We start from the raw sequence: 5608 nt of genomic DNA, 5'->3' as shown, positions 1-5608 counted from the left end.
CCATTTTCTAATATGCTTGTCCCTACTGAGGGGTGCTGGACCCTATCTCCAGCATTCAATGGGCAAAGGTGGAGTACACTCTGGACGGGTTGCCAGTCCGTTTTAGGGCAACACAGAGACAAACAATCATTCATGCACACACCCACACCTAAGGAGAATTTAGAGAGGCCAATTAACCTAACATTCATGTTTTTGGACTGTGGGAGGAAGCCGGTGTACCCGGAGAGAACCCACACATGCACAGGGAGAACATGCAAACTCCATGCAGGAAGACCCAGGGTCGGACTCAAACCCAGGACATTCTTGTTGCAAGGCAACATCGCTACCCACTGCAACACTGTGTGGACCGTGTTAAAAACAAAAAATATTTAATTAAAACAAATGAGTTCCAAGCACAAATCTTAAAAAAATAATATCAAGTTTCCATACTTGGCTCAACTAAACCTGTACAATGGAGCACCAAAAAATAGGAAGTGGTATTTGTTGGTAAACCCTGAATTATTCCCATCCTGGCATGTTAAGATGAAAGCCGGCTTGCAGATGACATTTAGGCATAAATTGATGCTTGACCACAATGCAACATGAAAATACCAGCGGCCTCAGTACATCTCCTTGTGGATCAGTGGGATTCAGTGATTTGGCTCTGAGAAACTGATCTTGATTAGTTTTATTTTCAGAGGGTTCAGAATGATTTTAGATGCCTGTGCAGCAGGGTTCCCAGGATTATTTGATAAAATGAAGGTCTGAAGTCTGAGCTCACTGTTCAGTTTCTGTCTCTTTTGAGGCTGTTTCAATGTATAGGAAAACATGCTGCATTTGTTAAAATAACACTCCAGTATCTCCTTGCTATGCTACTCATAATGCAGAATACACAATTTGATCATCACCTAAGCCAGGCTGCTACATATTTTGGGACATTTTCAATATTTAACTTACCTTAGAAGGATGAAGGGTTGGAGTGGTTCTAATTGACTTTTTTTTTTACCTACTTTCAGGTTAATTTGACCACTTCCACTCATGGGTTATGTGTATCATTAAGTATGGAATAAAATGATACTAAAAAAAAGTTAAAAGTTTAGTGAATATTACTGTATGAAAAATGAATGATCACCAATATGCAGGCAAGAAGGAGACCATAAAAAGTCCAGTTAAAAGTTTAGCATACGCAATATAGGAGAAGCAGCAAATATTTGATAGAATGTGCTTATGCTGCATTCAACTTACCCTTAGAAGTCATAACTAGAAGCTGGGAATGGCATAAACCCAAGTAACCAGCATTTCAATTAACAGAGAAGTTGGGATTCCAAAATACATTTTTTTTTTTTTAAAAGGTTTAGGATTCTGATATGGCGACAGCCAGGAAAGCAGTTGTTTTGTTCGTAGTAGTACCTCTTAAGAACGTCGTTTAAATCTGTAGTTTCCACAGGCAAACACCACTCTGATCAGTTTAAAGTTGCAGCTGCTACACGTAACATTGATTTTAGACACACTCTTACAACTGTGTCTTGTAAAATAAACATGTTTTCATCACAGCTTGCCATATTGGATCTGACAGCCTTAACAAATTTAGCGGCCATTCCGGTTGTTTCCAATCAATTTTATTTTCTATAGCACATTTCAGCAGCAAGGCAGTTCAAAGTGCTTTACATCATGAAAATATAACACCATCAAACACATCAAAAAGGTCACAGTTTGTGAGACCGGTAAGTGAATACATCAATACACATGGAATATGTTGGTCAATGTTCCTTTATTCATGGTTCGAAAGCAACTCTAAACAGGTGGGTTTTCAGCCTTTATTTAAAGGAACTTAGTGTTTTAGCTGTTTTTTTTTTTTTTTTCATTTTTCTGGCAAAAACAACAACGCTTGCTGTTGCAATGACCCCGGATAACTGAGAACTTGCATAGGCATGAAGGGTGGTGTGGTGACTTTTTTTAATTGACTTTAGTTGTCATGTTAAGTTTAAAATTGTTTTTAACTAGGAGTCACAATAACAAGAAAAAGTAATTGGTATATTACTTTTATCTAATGTATCATGGCATCTTGGTGTCTGGGTTGCAAAATTCTCCAATCCACATGGCCCATTATATGGTAAATAAGCTCAGAAGAGGCTTTCAGCCATACAGGATGGCTGAAAGAAGAGGGTTTTTAATGGTCATTTGAGACATTTTTAGCATTTAATTTTTACTTCTTTTGTTGCTTAAAGCTTCATGCTGAAAACTGTTTGTAAAGCTATTGTGCTTTTTAATCAGGAAAATATGTCAAGAGCAACATCAATCATGTATGAAAAACTACACTACATGCATGCAAATTAATTGCAGTGAGTGCTGAGTGATGTTGGTTCATTGAGAGGCGAGTTCATTAAGAGTTGATCATCTGCAGCTGCAGCACTGGCAGATAGATCTATTTAAGTGTCAGCTGTTTGCTACACCTTCAACTGTGGCAGGAACCATGGCAGGTGTTTGGATTCTGGTCTTCTGTGCAGTGACTTTTTGGCATAAAGGTTTGTGAGGTCTTCTTTGCTTTCAAAGTGTGTTGTAAATTGTATGCTTGAAAAATATGGTGCTATAATTTAAGATGATGATATTCAAGCAGACTGTGGGGTTTTGGAGGGTTGAAGCTACACCTCAGATGTTGCTATGACGTTTTCAGAAAATTAAAATTATGTTCCTAGGCTCAGGCTGGCCCATCGATCAAACTGGAGGCGTGCATCATGAGAAGCAGACTGAGAGCTGTAAGAACCTTTTTTTTTTTTTTTTTTTTTTTTAATAAAAGAAACATATTTTCAAGTAACACTTACTAACTGCAGAGAAAACAGAAACCCTAATTATCGCACCTGAATGTAAAATCCCTCGGATAAAGCAATATATTGCCGACTTAGGCTAGTCTGTTCAGCTGAGCCTCAGGCGCTCAAGTGTTGTGTTCGATACAGTGATGAGAACCATTCCAAACAATTAGTTAGAAACTGTTATTTCCAACTAAGACATATCTCCAAATTAAGACTATTGGTGTCAAAGGGTGAGTTGGAAATGATGATTCATGCTTTTATCTCCTCACGGTTGGACTATTGCAGCAGTCTTTTTACATGCTTGAGCAAGAAGGAGCTAAACCGTCTTCAGGTTGTCCAGAACGCTGCTGCAAGGCTTAACTCACATAAACAAAAGAGATCACATTACCCCAGTATTGGCAGCTTTGCACTGGTTACCGGTCCAGTATAGAATCCAGTTCAAAATTCTTGTCCTTACTTTTAGAGCCCTGCATGGTCTAGCTCCTCCCTACATTTCTCAGCTGATACAGCTCCATACTCCGACCCATAGTCTGAGGTCATTGGGCCGATCATTGTTAGTGGTCCCGCGCACTTATTTTAAAACTAGAGGGGATCGCTCATTCCAGGCAGTGGCTCCGAGGCTGTGGAATGTTTTGCCTCCCTTTACGTTGTTTGAACTCTGTTGCTGCATTAAAAAAGCAACTAAAGACGCTGCTATTCAACCAGGCTTTTGATTAGACATGTGGGTTTTATGGTTTCGTTGGTATGTTTTTCCATTTTGTTTTAAAATGCTGTTTAGTATTGCTGTATACTGTTTTTGTTTTTTGTATTTTACTGTGAAGCACTCTGTGATTTTTATCTGAGAAAAGTGCTATATAAAAAATTTTTACTTACTTGACTTGCTGTGGTTCTATTTTGTAGTCTTTTCCCAAAATGAAATGTCGTCGCTTGCTTCACTCCAGTCATTGGCTTCCATGTTGAGGATAACTTCTACAGAAGGTAATGGTTTACTTTGAAACCTGCAATTCTAAGAAGCTTATTGACCCATGTAATGTGGAGCGCTATTACTGATTTCTGTTCTTTCTATCAAGTCCAACTGGACACCAATGAAGTGGACACATTGGCCCACAATGTGTCAAGTGACGCCGCCCACAATGTGTCAAGTGACGCCGCCCACAATGTGTCAAGTGACGCCGCCCACAATGTGTCAAGTGACGCCGCCCACAATGTGTCAAGTGACGCCGCCCACAATGTGTCAAGTGACGCCGCCCACAATGTGTCAAGTGACGCCGCCCACAATGTGTCAAGTGACGCCGCCCACAATGTGTCAAGTGACGCCGCCCACAATGTGTCAAGTGACGCCGCCCACAATGTGTCAAGTGACGCCCGCCCACAATGTGTCAAGTGACGCCGCCCACAATGTGTCAAGTGACGCCGCCCACAATGTGTCAAGTGACGCCGCCCACAATGTGTCAAGTGACGCCGCCCACAATGTGTCAAGTGACGCCGCCCACAATGTGTCAAGTGACGCCGCCCACAATGTGTCAAGTGACGCCGCCCACAATGTGTCAAGTGACGCCGCCCACAATGTGTCAAGTGACGCCGCCCACAATGTGTCAAGTGACGCCGCCCACAATGTGTCAAGTGACGCCGCCCACAATGTGTCAAGTGACGCCGCCCACAATGTGTCAAGTGACGCCGCCCACAATGTGTCAAGTGACGCCGCCCACAATGTGTCAAGTGACGCCGCCCACAATGTGTCAAGTGACGCCGCCCACAATGTGTCAAGTGACGCCGCCCACAATGTGTCAAGTGACGCCGCCCACAATGTGTCAATTAAAAAGATTTAATGGAAAATACCTGGTTTGGTTCTTGTGTTTTTATGCTGGTGCCATTAAAAATGGGTGGGGTGGGTAGAGTAGAGAACTTTCTTAAAGGATCAACAGTAACCCCCTGTGGTGTAAATGGTTCACCCACAAGAAATCTTGCTTGGTCCATTTGCAGTGCAAACTTGGAAATTCTGACTTCCAACTTGGAATAATCAATTGGAATGGGCCCCTAGAGTCAATTTCCTAAGAGAAACTTAATACCAAATGTAGGATCCAATATGGTAGTTCCTGGCTGAAAACTGTTTTACAATGCTTGAGTGTCTAAAATCAATGTGACATCTAGCAACTGGACCTCACTCTCAACCAAATTGTTTGCATGTTTAAACACAATGTATAAAAGGTACTGTGAACAAAACCTTTCCAGGCTGTCGTTATATTGCAATCCCAACCTTTTTGGGGTGGTTTTCCCAACTTCTCCAAATGTGTGAACTGCAATGCTGTTAACTCAGGTGTTAGGCCTTTCCAAGGACCTAGGTAAATGGAATGCAGCAATAGTCCTGTTTTCCCAGCACATGTGCAAGTCGGTGAGCTCAATCTGAATTCATCCAAAGCTTCTTAAACTACTAAATCAATCATCCAGCTTTATCATCTCTACGTGAGTACATATGGCAATTATTAAAACAAAAGCCTATGACTTATTTTTGTGAAATGTACAGCTTAAAAGATCTGCAGTGAACCCAAAATTCATTGAATCATGATTTTGAATTATTGCTTTTGACCTGTGTGTACATGGTTCCTTTTAGATTATTTAATCTTGTTTTGGTTAAATTTCACTAGCCTAGTAGAGATCAATCTTTATTCCAGACACAAGGTTGGTCTCTAGAGTAAAATCAGAATGTAAAAACACACAGAAATAAAGACAATACTGCAGTGATTCCTCAAAGTAAATCTGAATACTCAGTGCAGCTTTTACTAAAACTGCAAGTAAGCCATTCAACGACTACACATACA

The 5608-nt window shown here is 40.8% G+C and overlaps 1 long non-coding RNA gene across 1 annotated transcript; it reads left to right on the top strand.

Annotated features, from left to right (window-relative positions):
• The first annotated feature begins 2431 nt into the window (after positions 1–2431).
• Positions 2432–3902, top strand: LOC110368627. The gene is made up of 4 exons (XR_002428245.2): positions 2432–2504; positions 2676–2735; positions 3690–3767; positions 3860–3902. It is a non-coding gene; the product is annotated as an uncharacterized LOC110368627 (long non-coding RNA).
• Positions 3903–5608: the final 1706 nt, after the last annotated feature.

The sequence above is a fragment of the Fundulus heteroclitus genome, chromosome 10 (assembly GCF_011125445.2).
Source record: "Fundulus heteroclitus isolate FHET01 chromosome 10, MU-UCD_Fhet_4.1, whole genome shotgun sequence".
NCBI lineage: Eukaryota > Metazoa > Chordata > Actinopteri > Cyprinodontiformes > Fundulidae > Fundulus > Fundulus heteroclitus.
Note: the sequence above shows the minus strand (reverse complement) of the source record. Positions and strands in the feature narration are given on the sequence as shown.